Genomic DNA, 18,245 nt, shown 5'->3' with positions numbered 1-18,245 from the left:
CACAGTATAAGCCAGTCATGAAATACTTTCCTCACTTCTACCTTTTAACCTGGCCTGTCAAATTAGTAGAAATTAGGAATTCAGATTGTAACGTAATTAGACGTTAAAGAAACATATACTTCAATATATCTTATAAAACTGTATTTTATAAGTAAAAACTGTATTTTATAGTAAAAACTTTGATTGCTCCCAAACTAATTTCTAAATCTAACGCAATTTCAATATAAATCACAGTACAATTTTTTGGGCAACTTGACTTTCTAAAACTTATAGGACAGTTGCATAAAAAGCTATGTCAACTTTGAAAAGGAAGGGCAAAGCAGAAAGGCTCAGCTTGACAGATAGTAGGTTGTATTGCAAACCCAGATTGATAAAAAAGCAATATAATGGAAGCACCAGGAGAAATAAATAGATCAATGAGATCCATGTGAGTCTAAATAAATTCTCTGTGTTGGATTCTAATTTAATTACATGATGAACATAGTCTTAATGAGGTTAATTATTTGAAATTTGGCACACAAAGACTTTTGTGAATATTTCATGTTTCCTCAAAACCAATGTGGATTCTCTGTTGGGTGTAAGTTTCTCTACGTCTATTGGTTTGTAACGATTAATCGTGTTATTGAAGTCTCCTATAATCTTTGCTCCTTTTTACTTGATTAAAAAATTCCTTGTGTTAAAATTGTGTTAAAATTGAGTTATAATGATTTATTTTCACTCTGAGGATGATGTTTTTATGTTTATCGGATATATTCTTAGATACATATATGCTGGTCATCTTTACATAATTTGATTAGTCTTTCTATCAATATGTCATATAACCCAACCTTGAAGTTATGAGGCAGTGAGAAATTTCTACGCGAACACACATGAGTGAATTCAGTGACCAATCATCTGTAAATGATGGCTTGGAAATGCGGGTGGATGATAATAGTAGTTAACTGTGAGAAGAATACAGAAGATTTTGAGGTCAGGAAAGGGTAGAAAAGATGAGATGAGCAATATTCATTCATTCATTTATTTCCTTATTAAGTGTATATTTTCTGAGTGCTTGCTATATGCCAGGCACTAAACTTGGCATATTGAAGAAAGTTTTTAAGATGAATTAGTTTAAGATGAATTAGTCCTATGGTCCCATCAAGCATTTGCTTGCAAAGCACTCATGTGTAAAGACAGATCATGATGTACATATTCATATGTAAGAAATTGAATGTGGAGCGCCTTATATATATATATATATATATATATATAAAACATATCAGAAGTTCATCCTAATAAAATCTCCAGTTGTCTTTAGGAAATTTCAAATCTGGAAGTAGATTTAAGATAATAGGTTAGCATGATTTAAAAGCTACAACTTGATTTCAAAATAAAAAATATTCAATAATTACTCTTGTATCAGTAATGATCCCATTTGTTAGAACCAGACTGTAGCTATAACAGATCCTCTTCAGAGGTTTAAAGCAGCGATTTTCAAACTTAAGTGAGGAGGTGAATTACTTGGATACTTAATAAAAATGCTAGATTTTCCCTCCAGAGGGTCAGAGGGCTTGTAGTGAGCATAAGTATCTAGATTTAGCAGATCCTTAGCTGATTATGATACTAGAACTGCGTGTTTAAGAAACGCTGCTATAGACTCTACTAATTCAAGTTACAGGGCATTAGTAAACAAGCAATACCCAGAAAAGTGACTGCCTTCCAGGCAAGGAATGGGCAAGTGACATACTTGCAGTCTTATTTGGATGTGATCTTGTTTTTCAGGTACTGCAAATTCACTTCTTAAATATATTTAGAATATTTTTTGTAATATATTAATGACCTAAGGGGAATAATCCTCATAAAAACATGAAAACATAAATTTTTAATTATTTCTGGCTACATAGTTTCCAATCTTGTCTTGTTTCTATATCTGCATAACAGCTTTATTTTCTATGCCTAGAGATTCCTCTTTCAGTAATTGCAGCTTCTGTGACCTCCAGTTTCTTTGCTAGTTCTTTCCATTGTACTGGACAATTTCGTTGATAGTTTCCTGATTTGGGAAAGAGAGAACAGTGAACAATCTTTCTAATTTTCCTTTTTGACCACGGAGAAAAAAATTTACTTATTTTGACCTGGCTAAAGTCCTATTTTCTCCTCTAGAAACCATTAGGAATATGCAGCAAGGCACAGCGTGCTTGATTTCTGGAAGCATCTTGGGAGAATTCTGGGGAAAATCCCCATGACCACCCTTTATTCATAAGGAGATTATTTTTTCCCTTCCCCATTTAGGAAAACTCCCTCTAATATGCTTCCTACTGACAACTAAAGCAGGTTTGGGAGACTATTCAATTTTAATAATAAGACACTTTATGTAAATTAAGACCTACTTAAATTCAGAACTGCTTTAAGATTAGGAGGCACAAGTAAACCTGAAAATAAAGCTAAAATGGAACCAAGTTTAATACTCATGTATGAAAGGGATAAAGAAAATCATAATGTATTTGCAGATATAGACCTTTTGACTAGGATAGTAAGATTGCCCCTGAACTGAATATTCAAAAGATAGGTAATAAACAAGCATATATAATAGGCTATTATGTTTAAGCCATCCAGCTAGAAAGTTATAAAAATTTACGGGCAAGCAATGTACAAATTATTTTTCATAAAATATACTGAGTTGACAACTAGATTTAATGGAAAAATATGTAGAAGATTGGAAGAGGGCCATTGTAAATGGAAAAGCACACACTGAAACAGAAATTAGTATCATCAAACATGAGGTTGTTGAGAGACTTGGATTTAACCCAACAACAAATGAAGCAGAATAAGAGTATGGAGAAACACAAGGCTGGCAAACAGAGAAAGACACGAAGGTGCTCGTGTTATAAAAACCTAGGAGCACATAAACATTTCTCATAATGAAAAGCAACTGTGATGTTTTGATGACTGTGTTCTGTGATTATATCCTACATCATCCCTCTAATCTACTGATCAATAACACCTTATCAAAATATTAATAGTCTTTGCTCGGAATGTGTTATTGATACTAAACCCAGGTTGGCAGCTAGCAATAGTGCCAGTCTTTTCTAAATATTTATTAACTACTTGGTTGATTAATTTTTATGGAGTTTTGACAGGAACTGATATGGACTTTACTGGCTTCTATATTTATACCCCATTCTTTCCTTCCCTTTGAAAACCAGAATGACATTTTTGCCAGTCTTAAGCTCTGGCTATTAGAAAACACATATTGAAACCACATATTGACACCACTAACACATAGTAGAATGGCTAAAATGATAAAGATTGACTACCTTAAGCATTGGTGAGGACATGGAGGAACTGCAACTCATACTGGTAGAAATGTACAATGATTAAAACTACTTTGAAGAAAACTGTTCAGCAGTTTCTTAAAAAGTAAAACTTATCATATGATCCAGCCATTCTACTTTGAGGTATCTACCCAAGACAATTGAAAATATGTACACATGAAGCTTGTGTGCAAAGACTCATAGCAGCTTTATTGGTAATAGCCAGAAACTGGAAACAATCCTGATGATCATCAATAGGTGAATGGATAAACAAATAATGGTACATTTATGCAACAGGCTACTACTCAGCAATTAAAAGGATAAACTAGTGATACACAAAACACCACGAGTGAATCTCTAAGTATGTGAAATAAAAGAACCAGAGGAAAAAGGGTACATATTCTAATATTCCATGTATTTAAAATTCTGGAAAACACAAACATATCTATTGTGACAGAAAATGGTTCAATGGTTTCTAGTGACAGAACAGTAAGAGAGGAATTACAAAAGGACCCAAGGAAACCTAGCGGGAGATGAATACATTCTTTATCTTGCTTGTGGTGATGGTTTCACAGGTGCTTACATAGGTCACCAATCATCAAATTTCATACATGTAGGTATTGTATGTGTATTTATTGTATGTCAACTGTGCATCAATAAAGCTGAATAAAAAAGTGAAATCATCACTGGAATCTTTCATCAGCAGGAAAAAATAGAACACAAGTCAGTAAATTATGTTTAGGTGGCCCAATAGCATATGAGGAAAATACTACACATACCTGAACACTGTGCCAACTTATTAAATTGTAAACGTGGGTCTTTCAGTCTCATATTCCTTCATGAGGAACACATTTTAAACCATTTGTATTGTTTCATTTACCCACAAAGTCAGTCAAAAATAGAAAAACACTTTTGATAACATTTGTAGCTCTATCATCAATTTTTGATTCTATAGATTATTGAAATAATTGAAATATCAGAGGATAGACCCCCTGGACTGCATCTGCTATAAATTTTTCTGCAGGCATAATAACCTTGATAAGCTTGTGCACTAGAAATTCAATTTCAAATGTGGGTTGGTTAAGGCACTGAGTACCCTAAGTACAGATTCCAGAATATGTTAGAAATAACCACTACAAGATGTTCTGGAATTGAGCTATAATATTAGCCTCACAGATATTGGCAGGCATTCTTTTATTTGATGAAACAAATAAGGCAGTGGAATTTATTGTACTATTTAGTAGGGGAAAAGGCAAGAGCTTGTATAGAGAAAACAAAGATGCTCTTTTGCTTTTAACAGAGGAGATAAAATAAAACCTTAAAAGGGGGGCTGCTCATTATCTTGGGCAACTCACATCTTGACTTCAGCATCATCATGCACTTCTTCCTCTCCTTTTCCCTTCCCACAACCCTCTCCTCAGTCAACCATTGCAGCATCCTTACTGAATTCACCTGCACAGCATCTCTCTGTTTTTCCCCTTCTGTAACCTCTCCCCTGACTATTTGAAATAGCCAATGCTAACTCAGTGTTGTTTTAAAATGCAGTGCTCAGACCAGCCGCATTGCATCACCTGGGAACATGTTAGAAATGCATATTTAAATGCACCTCTCCAGATGGCCTGGATTAGAGATTCTGGTGGCAGAGCCCAGCAATGTCTGGTTTAACAAGCCCGCAGGGTGATTCTGGTACATGCTGAAGGCTAAGAACCCTGATATAACCATTCTCCCTTTTGTGAGGTTCTCTTCCTAAACACAATTATTTTGCCTATCATTGCCAGATGAAATTTCCAAAATGTAGATATGACTATATCCCTCCCTAGGGCGAGAGCCTTCTACCTTCTTCACTGTTAATACTAGTAAACTGTCAATACCTGCTGAGCACTTTCTATGTGCTAGGCTATATAGCTCCCAGCTGGGCATAATAACTAAGAAATGTGTGGTGAATGGATGGGTGACCACTTGCTCTTTTGTGGTGTCAGGTTGCAAGGGTCCCCATTACTGGTTCCGAGCCCTGGCCTCACATTAGATTCACCTGGGACTTAATAAAATATACCCCACCCAAGAACCATTAAATAGAGATCTCTATGGGCATGGTCTTGCATCGTATTTTTTTGTTGTTGTTGAGACGGAGTCGCGCTTTGTCACCCAGGTGCATCGTATTTTTTAACGCTTCCTGAAGTGATGATATGAAACTGGTTGATAGCCGAGTCACCTATCTCTGTGACTCCTGTCTTCTTGGCCTGTTTCTCTCACAGCTGAGGTCACTTTGTCCCCAGCTGCAGCAGCCACTGCCCTGCCCTTGGCTCTGTCATCAATCTTGTTAGACAAAGGAATGTAAGAAACCAGGGGTAGTAGCTGGACTGACTCAGCTTCCTGTTAACGGCATTTTTACTTTACTTCCTCACTAAGGTCTTGAGTTTAGCAACTGTCCTGGCTTCACTCTAGTCACTTTCCGCACAGCATCCAGAATGAGCTTGTCCAAACCTAAGTCCGTCCGTGGCACTCCTCTGCTCAGAACCCTCCAGTGGGCTTTCCAGTCTCATGGAGAATAAAACAAAAGTTCACTCGGTGACTTATGTATCTTCTGCTCTCCCCTCTCCCTTGCATGCCCATTCCCCCATTGCCTCTCTGGCCTCGGCAATTACTGCTCTACCTCTGTCCAGAGCTGACTCTGCTCCAGCCACACTGCCCTCCTCCCTGAGCCTTGGGTGTACTTGGAGCCTTTGTGCTTGCTGGTTCCTCTGTCTGTAATCATCCCCCCTCTGCCCATTAGCCACATATCTCCCTTCCACACATCTTTACGGAGCATAACTCGAACGTCCTCTTCCCACTCAGTAAGTCCTACCGTGACCACTCTGTTTAAACTCGCTGGCACCTTTCTAGTGCTCCTACTTTGCTTTATTTATTTATGGTTTGTTGTCCATCTCTAAAGGCAAACTTCATGAGGTAGTGATTTTTGTGTCTTATTCACTGCTGTATCCCCAGTACTTAGAAGAGTACCTGGCACATAGTTTGTATCTGATATGATTTGGCTGTGTCCCCATCCAAATCTCATCTTGAGTTGTAGCTCCCACAATTCCCACATGTTCCGGACAGAATTGGTGGGAGGTAATTGAAATATGGGGGTGGGTCTTTCCTGTGCTATTCTCATGATAGTGAATAAGTCTTTTGAGATCTGATGGTTTTTTAAAGGGGGAGTTTCCTCACACAAGTTCTCTTTCCTTATCTGCTGCCATGTGAGACATGCCTTTCACCTTCCAGTGTGATTGTGAGGCATCCCCAGCCACATGAAATTGTGAATCCATTAGACCTCCTTCTTCTGTAAATTGCCAGTCTTGGGTATGTCTTTATCAGCAGGATGAAAATGGACTAACACAGTACCCAATAAATATTGACAGAATAAATGAATTCCCGACTCCTGTGGTCAGGCTGTCAATCTGATAGTCCATTGTAGAACCTAAGCCTCTGCCTCATTCCTTGTGCCCACCTTCAGACCTTGGCGATCATTTCTCTACCCCAGGCCATCTAAGGCAGAATCCTTATTCTCTTCTGGCCAGGCCTTGCAGGGGTTGGAGAGTGGCTCCGGACACTACCAAGGCTGAGAGGCTTATGCCTACAGCCTTACCTCCTAACCCTGCCTCTGCCCTGCCTGTGTTTCTGTGTTAGCCTACATTAGTTCACCTCAATCTTGACCATTTTCCTCGACAGTTGCCTAGTGCTAAGCACCGTATGTAGTCTGTCCCATTCTGGTGGAGGACCCCTGTGGGAAGGCCTAGTGTCTATATTTTTAGTCCATCCTGTTTCTCTCTCGAGCTCTAAACTCTCTTTCTGTCAGAAGATGTGTTGTGTATTGAAGGCACTGAACCAAGATCAATTGTTATATCTATTTATCTATCTAACTGTACCCTATGCTCCTTGAATGCAAGCTCTAAAGGACCAGGGATTTTTCTTTTTTGTTGTTCATTGCCATTTCTCCAGTGCATCAACCAGTGACTGACCCATTGCAGTCATGCAATATATAAACATTTGTTCAATAAATGGATTAATGACTTCCACTGTTATTGCTTAAGGATGTTGCTGCCACCCCTGAGTTCTCAAGTATAAAAAATTAGAAAATCCACACAAAGCAATGCTTTCATTTGAGAGAAGTTACAGAGTGACCTGCCTTGATTCTTAATTAGTTCTTTTTAATTTAACCCCCTTGTTGCTTAGTTTTTAAAAATGAATAAAAAAGAAGTACATCAAATTTGTGGAGAAGTCACTTTAGAAATGCTATAAAGATATAAAATAACAGATGGAGTTTCACGGTCATATAATAGTAAGTCAAGAAGCATCCATTTTAAAAATTGAAACATTGGCATCTAGATATCCAGATATTTCCAAATATCTGGATGTTAGATGCAACATACAAGCAGATATGTAATTGACATTTTTACTTTTCATGGTGAGATCCAGCCTTAAGGAAATTAGAAGAACAATTGTAAAGCAAGTTATTTTCTCTTATGTTGAAAAACATGACAATTTTTGGTACCTATCTATGATGGCATTTCCCACACCACAGTAGCCTTGGGAAAAGACACAACAAAGCAAAACCAAACCAACCCTAAACATCCATAGCTTCTGAGGGCCACAGAGGTGCTGGTTCTCCCTCTTGCCTTGGACTTCTGCCCATTAATGGCATAATGGCAATGTCTCTCATTTTGGGGCACTCTGCGGGGGATTTACAGACATTGACTCACTTGTTCACCCCAATGACCTACTGAGGAAGAATTAATTGTCCCCATGTAAAAGATGAACAGCAATTTCATTTTTGGCTATTTATCCAGAAGAGTTGAAATCAGGATCTCAAAAAGATGTCTGCACACCCACAATCCTTTCAGCATTATTCGCAATAGTCAGGCTGTGGAAACAACCTAAACGTCCATCCACAGGTGAGTGAGTGGATAGAGAAAATGTGGCATATACATACAATGGAATACTATTTGGCTTATAAAAGAAGGAAATTCTATAATATGTGATGCCATGGATGAACTTTGAAAACATTGTGCTAAGTGAAATAAGCCAGTCACAGGAAGACAAATACTGTATGATTCCATTTATATGAAGTACCTAAAATAGCCAAATTCACAGAACCCAAGAGTGGAACAGTAGTTGCCAGGGCCTGAGGGAGGAGGAAATAGGAAGTGACTAATCAGTAGGCATAAAGTTTCATTTAAGCAAGACAAATAATCTCTAGAGATCTGTGGTATGATATAGTCAACAATACCATATTGTACATTTAAGAATTTGAGGGCAGACTTCATGTTAAGTGTTATTATCATAATAAAACAAAATTTAAGAAAATACAAAAAAAGACAGAAAAAACTCAGTAGTTCAGCAAAATCTAAGTAACTTTTGGTTAGGAATCAATGTAGCTAGGAAGAAAAACCTTTCCTCCTCCTGACCTTGCCCTTGCCCTTAGCTTCCAGGCATCTCCCACCTCCCAAGCTCTTCACCCGCATGGCAGTGGATGCTGATACCAACCTATACGTATAAAGTATTTAGTATAAGCATGAAACATTCTAAAGGATCATTTGCTGTTTATGCAAAATTCAAATTTAATTAGATGGTCTATATTTTTATTTGCTGAATCTGACAATTTTATTTCCAGTATCTCCTCTGAAAATATTATTATTGTGCTATAATACAAGAAATTTAACTAAGAGTAAATTATACTCATAACAGTGAACACATGAAATCAGCCTGGGTGCCCATTAATAGTGGATTGGATAAAGAAAGCATGGTATGCATACAACATGGAATATTATGCAGCCATTAAAAGAATGAAATAATGTCCTTTGCAGCAATGTGGGTGGAGCTGGAGGCCACAATCCTAAGCAAATTAACAAAGGAACAGAAAACCAAATACTGTATGTTTTAATTTATAAGTGGGAGCTAAACATTGAGCACATATGGACATAAACATGGGAACATTAGACATTACAGACTCCTAGAAAGTGGAGGGAAGGAAGAGGGCATGGGTTGAAACTGCCTATTGGGTGCTATGCTTACTGTCTGAGTCCAATATACCCATGTAACAGTCTTACACATAAACCCCCTGTATCTAAAATAAAAGTTGAGAATTAAAAAAAAAAAAAGAATAAAGAATACTAAGGAAAACTGTAGGAAGTACCTCACACCTTCTTGCGTTACACCATCTCTTTCATCTGATTGGTCTTTAATGCCACTTACCATGCTGGGTTTCACATCATTATTTGTGAGCCTGTTTCTCACCCAGTATTGATAAGTAGCCTGGGGGGAGGGAACAGTTATTTCATGGTTTATTCCACATTGCCTCTCCTTAGTGCCTTGGTCGGCACCTTCACAAAGAGGTTCCCTGGTGCCCCACTTCTTGGAGCTGTCCAGGCCAAACTGGTCCACACCCAGAGGAGGTGAGAAGAGCCAGGGAGGGGTAGATTACCTCATGGGGAGGTCTGACCAGGCCCGAGTGGAAATACAGTGAATCCTCAATATTTGCAGATTCTGTATATATTTGGGAATCCACCTGCTTGCTAAAATGCATTTGTAACTCCCAAATCGATACTCATGGTGCTTTCATCATCATTCACAAGCATGCACAGAGTGGCAAACAATTTGAGCCACCCAACACAAATTCCTGGCAGAGACTGAACAAGGCTGTGCTCTACCTTGTTGTTTTGAGCTCTCATACTATAAACAAATGTGGTGTATTTAGTGCCATGTTTTCTGTGTTTTAGTGCTTTGTGTTGGTGATTTTGCTATTTAAAATGGCTCCAAGTGTGGTGCTAAAGTGCTGTCTAGTGTTCTAAGTACAGGAAGGCTATGATATGCCTTGGGGAGAAAATAATATATGTTAAACTTCCCTCAAGCATGAGTCACAGTGCTGTTGGCTGAGTTCAATATTAGTGAATCAACAATCTATATTAAACTAGATATCTTTATACAGAAGCATATATAAAACAAGGTGATGTGTTGCTCGGTTGATGAAAATGTGACCACAGGCTGGCAGGAACTGAACCTGTATTTTCACTTGGAGCAATGGTTTAGTATTCTTGAATTCAGTGTTTGTGGCAACTTTATCGATCATAGCTACTGTGAATAATGAGAATTGACCTGTATGTTCTAGATATTTCTCATTTGTATGATTGACAGGCAACTCATCAGGCTGATATGGATAATGCAGGGGTCATGGAAATGAATTACTGAAACTCCTCAAAAGAGGAAAAAAACGTGGCTGACAATGACTTCAGAAAAGGGAGAGGGGATACAAATGGAGTTGCTAGTTTTTCTAACATTGAAGGCGATCCTTTTGAGAAAATACCAGCGGCAAGCTTTCCTGCTTCTGGCATTTGTTTTTCCTTTACAAACTTAATTTTCATTCCTGCTTTTCAAGAGGAAAGTTTCTTGGCAGCAGGTGATGGGATTTTATCTTGGGATCAGATATCTTTTTGTTCCACTCTTGGAAAATTCAAGCAGGGCAATGGCAATGGATTGCTTCAGAGCTTGACAAGCATAGGGTTAAGAGGCTTCATGAGATTTTTATTAATACAGCTAGGGAAGGCCAGAAAGAGCCAATTTACCGACGTCAGTCCCCTAAACTCCATTTTGCCGGAATGACTCAATCATCTATTGCGCTGGATCTTGTTTCTTCTGGGAATTCTGAGGGGTGTTAGAATTAAATTACCACCACTCAAACATTTTGTACTTGTTGTTTTTGAAAGAAAACCTTGTCCAAAAGCCCTCTCATCTCCTGGAGTGAAGTACAGAGATCCTTGAACAAAACCAGATAGGTAGACTAGAAGATATTCTCTCTTCAAGCCTTCTATATTTTTTTAAGTATCTATTACTGAGAAACTGACTTCGCAAGCCCTGACTTGCTGAGAAGTGTTTATTAACCAGCAGATTGTTCTCTCAGTTCTTTGGTACTATGCATCAAGCTCAACAGGTCCAGCCAGAGGCAAGATGGTGAAGAGATTTTGCCATTGTTTTTGTGGCTTCTTTGCTCTACCTCCCCAGTCAAGGTTCCTGGTTTCCATTCTTCATCTTTTCCACCTTTATTTTCAGGAAAATTTACCAATTAAAAGACTTTCTGAGAATATAAATTGATATAGCCATTTTGTAAGGGCTGTCAATCACAATTTTAAACATGTCTACCCTTTATCTTGCAATTCTACTTCTAGAAATGTATCCTATGAATTAATGCACAAATATATATGTATAAGAATGGTCACAAAGTGCTGTTTTTTCATAGCAAAAAAAACTAGAAGCAACTTACAATGCCATGTGTGAAAGCCATTAGAGAGAAAAAAGCACATCTCTCTCTACTGACATGGAATCATGTCTACAACTTTCTGTTAAGTAAATATGGCAAGTTGCAGAAAACGTATAGTATAGCTAGTTATATAAAAGGAAAAGAACATGTGTGCATAGAAAAATGTGTGAAAGGATAATATCAATCTCTTGATAATGGTAATCTTTGTAGCCATTTGAATTGGGTATGAGGAGGTGGGGGAAGGAAAGGAGTTGAGGAGTGGCTTTAAAAATTTTATTTTATATATGTTTTATTATTTGTTACATTAACATGTACTTTTATAATGCTATAAAAACAAATGTTATGAATGTTGCCCACTAGTTTTATTTTCCATTCAGGAAATTTCTGTGGAGAGGCAATAACTGGGTCACCAAACACCTGTCACCAAATAACTGTCACCACCTGTGACATTGTTGGGCTGCCACGCCCATGGTGTGCTGCCTTGACCATCCATTTCATTGATGCTGGATGGATTTAAATCATTTCTGTGCTATCAGTTCTATGGGCTTCTGTGATATATAGACAAACAGGCATGGAGACTATTCGGCTATGAAAAGAGGAGCTGCTAAGAAGTGAGGTCCAGTGTCAACATTTTCATCTGTAACCAATTCAAAAGATGTTGGATGCCTGGCAGACATGTCTGCTGAAATGATGCATAGGTTGCATAAAAATATGCTTTGGTTGACTGATTTATCCATTCATTCAGTTACTCAATAGCCATTTTACTGGGCTTCTACTATGTGCTAGACACTGGGCATGATTTAAGTATTAAACTCATTTGTGGACTTGTGCTTAAAGCCCACAACAAAGTATTAAAATATTTCAGTGCTGAGGACCTTACTGTTGTTGAGAAATGAAGCACTGATTTCCATACCTATAAAATAACACCACCATCTGTTGTGATAAGAGAAAACTCTTCAGTGCTTACTTAAAAATGTTAATGAAGAAGCTTCCCTGAAGATTATATGTAAAATCTCGTTCAAATTTAGGCCGTCATGTTGTAAAACAAGTAGGAATTAGATGAGTCAATGTAGGAAAAAAATTCATCTGGTCAAAGTCTGCAGACAGAAACAGGGAAATGTTTTCAGATCTGAAGGAGAATATTAAAGAAGAGCAATTAGATAACCTTATTATCAGGAGATAATCCATAGACTATATGAAGATCCCTTGAAGGGAAGACAGGAAACAAGATGGGGAAGACAACATAAGGAGTCACCTTTGAGCAATTCAGAAACACTAAATAGGTCAACATAGGAACTTCACATGTGGGCCAGTGTGGAGTAGCATTGGGTACTTCCTAGGAAGTACAGTGCTTCTCCCAGATCATCTTTCTTTCTTATGGTCTGCATAGGATTCATTCTAGCTCCCGTCTTCCGGAGACCAGATCTCAGGAATTATGTTTTTATAACCTGGCCAGAACAGTGGCTGCTGCTGTAACTACAAACATTATGAGTTCTTCTTCGCCCCATTTGTCCTTTCTCTTTTGTTTTCAGGAACAGAGAGACTAAATTCTATTTGTCTTATATTCACTTATCCATTCATTACCTACAAATATTTTTAAAGAAGAACCATATGCCAAGCCCTGTGCTAGTTGATGAAGCACATGGAAAGGTACCCTTCTGGCCAGGAAGGCCCTCGTAGTCTCGAAAGGGAGACAGGCATTTAAGTAATAAATGACAGAATTACTCTTGATTGTCCTTTCTCCTTCATTCCTGATATCCAGTCCTATTGTCTCTGCCTCCAGAATATGTCTCCAATCAGACCGTGCCCCTGCAGTTCTACTGCCTACACCTGAGTCCAAGGCACTCTTCTCTCTCACCTGGAAGAAAGGGTCCTCTGGCTTTTGTTCTTGTTCTCTGCAATCCCTTTTCCTTACAGCAACCAGGAAGATCGTGAAAAGGATGGAAGTCAGATCAGGTCACTACCCTGCTCAAAAACTTCCAATTGCTTCCTACTGGACAGAAAATAAAATTCAGACTCTTTGCGTGGCCTCTATCTCTTCTACTACATCTGATACCATTGTGCTTGCTTCTCTCTGTGCTCCCATCACACCAGCCTTCTTTCTCCAGCTCATTCCTCCCTCAAGGCCTTTGCATCTGCACCACCTCTGTCTGAACAACTTTCTTCACACCTCTGCCTGACTCACTGGGCCTCAGCACAAATGTTCCTACCTCAGAGAGGCTTTTCCTAACCACCTTCCTTAAAGTATGCCTCTTCCCATCTCTATGTATCACATTACCCTTTCTATTTTTCATGGTATCCATTGTTGTCCGAAAAAAATGTATTTATCCCCTCGCTTCTTACTATTTGTGTTCCCCATTGAGATTGTAAGCTGGGGGAAGCGGGGACTAAACTGTCTTGCTCCCCCTCTATTGCCTGGGTATAGGTCAGTATCCACATATGTTTGTGGAATAAATGAATGAGTATAAGTAATGGAAGTAAAATGTGTATTTGCAGCATCCTCTGTACTGTCCATATTATTTGCAGATTAATCCTAATACTAACAGAGATAGAATCATGCAGCCATTTGTGGAGTTGTAGGAGTGAGAAAGAATAGTAGAAGTTTGTAATCCTCTGCTCTTCCACAGTATTGAAATCAGTGGCTTTATTCACTTTTTATGAGCCCTTTGAGGATGTAAATAAAACCCCTGGACTCTCTAGGAAAATGTACATTTGTACGTGCACCAAAATATCCACATAATTTCACTGGGTTTATGTAGGGTGACCAACCGCCCCAGTGTGCCCCAGACTGAGGGGTTTCCAGGGATGCAGGACTTTCAGTTCTAATACCAGGACAGTCCTGGGAAAACTGAAATAGTTGGTCACCCTAGGATTGTATCCCCCCAAAAGTCCTTTTGTGAATCTTTTAAGTGCCCAAGAAGAACCCTTCCTGTGGATGTTAACATATCAGAAAATGTTAAATAATTACTGAGCCTCTACTAAGAGAAGATAGAGAAGTGAAGCTGATGAAGACAGTGTTGAATCTGAGTGTCGCTAATGTGCAGGGCAAGTCTGTGTAATGGGACCCCATGCATAAGAGGAGTTTAGAGAAAGCAGATGCTATGAACAGTAATAGCATCACTTTAGGTGATATCATGGGCAGGTGCTTATCACTACCCATGACTGAGTTAGCATAACTATCCCCCACTCCCTTCCACTCACCAAAACTAACCCATAGCGTGAGTGTTAATGCTATGACTGTCCAGTGCCAGTTGGAGGCAAGGACACTCTCATAATGTGGGAAAATGAACATGATAAAGAAAGCTTAGACTATCTCTTCCAGAAGGCCTTCTCTAATACTTGGCAAATTGTGGGAATCCAATAAGTATCAGATATAGGTAAGCAGAGGTCATCAGTGTTTTGTATAACTGAGTCGTTTGATCAATATAACTCCTAAAGGAAGCTAATTAAATATGCCCTTGCTCTTGGGATGAGGTTATGTATTCACTTGGTATGAGTTTTGGCAAGCTACAGCTATGGCGTCTTCATAATAAATTTGTGGACTATCTCTTTAAGAAACAACACTCTCATTAAGTTTGAAAATAACTTTTAGGAAGCTTATAGTCATGTTTTGTTTGAGGTATGTCCTGGGAAGTCATCCAGGGAGCTCTGACATATACCTTCCGGAGTAAATAGCTCTAAGCCATTCTTTCTGTACAAAACTGCAAGGATGAAACTATGTGCATGGAGTACAACCATTCTTACTGTCTTGTCCATTTGCCTGGAGTAGGGATAAGTGACTGCAGTAGACATTACTAATGTTTCCCAACATTCAGCTCACTTTTTTTTCCTGTAGGCAACTGCTCACCTGGCCTTACCTTCAGAAGGTGAGGCCATGTCACTAGTCCTGGCCAATGAATCTATATGAGCAGAAGGCATGCTCACCACTTCCAGGCTGAAACACAGAGGAGCAGGTGTGAAATCCCGACGTGCTCTACTTCTCTGCTATTGAGGAGGGAACCTTGTGTAGAATTGATAGAGTCACAAGATTGAAGCAGCCTGAATCCTTGAGTCACCTTGTGGGTAATACCTGTCCTAAAGGGTCAGTGAGACCCATGGTGGAGGTTACATGAAGAAGAAATAAACCTTTGTTGTCTTAAACTCCTGGGATTTCATTCAGTTAATTTACTACCTCAGTGTAATCTGGTCTATTTTGACCTATTCTACATCAAACCAAGGTCATTAAACTATAGATGACAATGAGGGAAGCTGCAGCCTCTGAAATAACTTATTTCAAAGCTCTCCCCAACAGGGGAGTCCACATTGGATGTTAGCAATTCAGCTAACACTTACTTCCTAATTATACTCACAAAAAAATGAATTACATAAGCTGAGAGTCCCCATTCCCAAAAGTGTTCCAGTTCTCTATGACAGCTGCTCTATATCTCAGCCTTCAAAGTGCTGGGTCTGAGAGCAGCTGAACCGAGAAGTCTATGGTGCTCCAGGTTACCCTATATTATCTTGTATCCTTGCAATAACCCCCAAGATCCAGGCAGTGATTCTCAAACTTTTCCTGTTACATGTACCCAGCATCAGTAGACATCAGTAGAGAGAAAGCAATTGAGTACATAGCTTGTCAGAAACTTATGTTTTCTTGGACCAATAATAATATTAAGAACTAACATTTATTAGTTCATGCACATCTGTGAAACATTTATTAGTTCATGCACATCTGTGAAACATTTCATATTATTTTACCTTATTGATAAGGTCTTCTCAGACCACTCTATTGAAACTTGTAATCCCTGCTCATGCTATAAACCTTATCTCCCTTCTCTGCTTCGCTTTTTTCCATAGCCTTCCTACTAGGATGTAAGCTCTACAAGGACAGGCATCATTGCCTACTTTTTCACTGCTATATCTCCAGGGCCTTGAAGAGTTTCTAGCACATGGTAGGTGTTTGTTGAATCTACTGAGTGCCATGTAGCCAGATGGAGAATACTGAATTCACCAGAATTCTACTGTGTGGGTGGGTGGGGTTGGGGTGTGAGCTGAGGCAGGTGGCTTGGCAGGGTTGCTTTCCCCAAAAACAGCAGCTAGTGGCAGACTGGCCTGCACTTCTCAGGTGCTAAGCACAGTGGGGACTATCAGTTTCACAGTGAGCTGAGAACTAGGGGACAGGCACCATGCAAAGAAGTCAAAGAGAAGGATGAGAGGCAACAATATAGCTGAAGCTGTGTGTAATGCAATGCAATGCCTGTCTACAACCAAATATCAGAAAAGTTACTACACGAATGAGATACTGAGCGTCATTTGCTTTCTTCTGGGAAACAAAGCAAGGATAAATATTTGAATCTGGGTTTTAACATAAGGTCCAAGTGTTCTGGAAAGAAGAGAAACAAAAGACATAAAAGCACAAACCTTATTCTCACTCTTACCCCACCCAGAAGGTGAACTCTAGGTTATTACTCGTGGTGCAGTAGGAAGTGTGTGAAGTACTTCAGTAAAAGCAGTCAAAATTTGCTGAGCTCTTATTAAGTGTCAAATAACTTTACTAAGTGTTTTACCAAAAGTCATCTGATCATCACAACAACCCTGTATGGTATGTGCTCTTCTTACTGTCTTATTTCACAGCAGAGAAAACTGAGGCACCAAGAGGTTCACTACCTTGTCTCAGATAATCCAGGTAGGAAGTGGGAGAACTAGGATTTGAACTTGGCAGTCTGGCTTCTGAGTCAGCTCTTGTAACCAATGTGACAGTGCCTTTTGCTTTTTAATCCTTTGTATCACTTAACTCTGACAATGGACATATGCTCTAGGACGATTCTTCTAGCTTCACAGATGAGGAAGCCATGGCTTGGGAAGGCTGAGTAAACTTGCCTGGTGTCACAAAGTGCTTAAGTGGTGGACCCTGAATTCAATTCAGATTGATTTCCTTTCTATTGCTCTTGTGAACCAGAAAGTATCTGAGACACATCTCAATCAATTTAGAGGTTTATTTTGCCAAGGTTAAGGGCCATGGCCTGTGACACAGTCTTAGGAGGTCCTGAGAACGTGTGCCCAAGATGGTTGGGTTACGGGGCTTGGTTTTATACTTAGAAAGACAGAAGTTGCAAAGCAAAGACATAAATCAATACATGGAGGGTATACATTGGTTTGGCCTGGAAAGGCAGGACATCTCGAAGTGGGGGCTTTCAGGTCGGTCATAGGTGGATTCCAAGATTTTCTGATTGGCAATTGGTTGAAAGAGTAAGCTCTGCCTGAAGAGTTGAATTCAGCATAAATAAATTATTGAGTTTAGATAAGGGAGTCATAGAAGTCAACGTTCTTGTCACGTAGAAGACTGCTACCTAGAGAGAAGAGATGGTGAATATCTCTCATCTGATCCTAAAAGGTGTCAGACTCTCCAGGAAAAGACCTAGTAAAGGAAGGAGATTCTTTCCAGAATTAAACTTCCCCCATAAGAGATAGCTTTTCAGTGCCATTTTAGAATATGTCAAAGGAATATATTTTGGGGTAAAATATTTTGATTTCCTTCAGGGCCTGTTATCTGTCATGTGGTGCTATCCCAGAGTCAAGTTGAAATTTGGCATCTTATTGCTACAAAGATTCTGTTTTGTCAGTCTTAAGGTCTCTTATTTATTTATTTATTTATTTATACAGAGTCTTACTCTGTCACCGAGGCT

At 39.0% G+C, this 18,245-nt stretch overlaps 1 long non-coding RNA gene across 1 annotated transcript; it reads right to left on the bottom strand.

Moving 5' to 3' along the window:
* Nucleotides 1-7,233: 7,233 nt before the first annotated feature.
* Nucleotides 7,234-12,698, bottom strand: LOC135967282 (uncharacterized). Its single transcript, XR_010581266.2, has 2 exons — nt 12,548-12,698; nt 7,234-11,360 (listed from the first exon to the last, which is right to left on the bottom strand). It is a non-coding gene; the product is annotated as an uncharacterized lncRNA (long non-coding RNA).
* Nucleotides 12,699-18,245: the final 5,547 nt, after the last annotated feature.

Source organism: Macaca fascicularis, chromosome 14 (genome assembly GCF_037993035.2).
Source record: "Macaca fascicularis isolate 582-1 chromosome 14, T2T-MFA8v1.1".
Taxonomy (NCBI): Eukaryota; Metazoa; Chordata; class Mammalia; order Primates; family Cercopithecidae; genus Macaca; species Macaca fascicularis.
The sequence above is the reverse complement of the archived record's forward strand: the minus strand, read 5'-3'. Positions and strand labels throughout refer to the sequence as shown.